This window comes from Phaethon lepturus, unplaced genomic scaffold (assembly GCF_000687285.1).
Source record: "Phaethon lepturus isolate BGI_N335 unplaced genomic scaffold, ASM68728v1 scaffold29451, whole genome shotgun sequence".
In the NCBI taxonomy this organism is placed as follows: Eukaryota; Metazoa; Chordata; class Aves; order Phaethontiformes; family Phaethontidae; genus Phaethon; species Phaethon lepturus.
In genome coordinates this window covers 2,280-2,542 of record NW_010518944.1, presented here as the reverse complement: position 1 = coordinate 2,542, position 263 = coordinate 2,280, and the positions used below count along the sequence as shown (strand labels likewise).

General features: G+C 65.8%; 1 protein-coding gene across 1 annotated transcript in view; it reads left to right on the top strand.

Moving 5' to 3' along the window:
* The window catches only part of LOC104628344 (rab-interacting lysosomal protein-like), a gene marked incomplete at its 3' end in the record, with an annotated part of 3,251 nt that overhangs the window by 782 nt on the left and 2,206 nt on the right, over positions 1 to 263 (top strand). The gene's annotated exons all lie outside the window — the stretch shown is intronic.

The following is a 263-nucleotide window of genomic DNA, read 5'->3' as shown; positions in this document are numbered from 1 at the left end:
GACCCGCCAGCTGCCAGCAGGGCACGGCGGCTCAAGGAAGCTCCGCTGCTGAAAATTGAACAGTGCGGTGCCTGCCATGCCCGTAACACCTCGTCTATTGGTAGGGGTGGAGGCAGGAGGGAGCGAGGCGAGGTGATGGGAGGGAAAACCGGGTGGCACTCGGAGGATGAGGAAGGTTTGCCATGTGTGGCGATGGGTGGTGGGTGCTGGCTGAGCTGGGGAGCCGCCGCGGTCCGTGGAGCGCTGCAGCGGCTCCAGGCTAG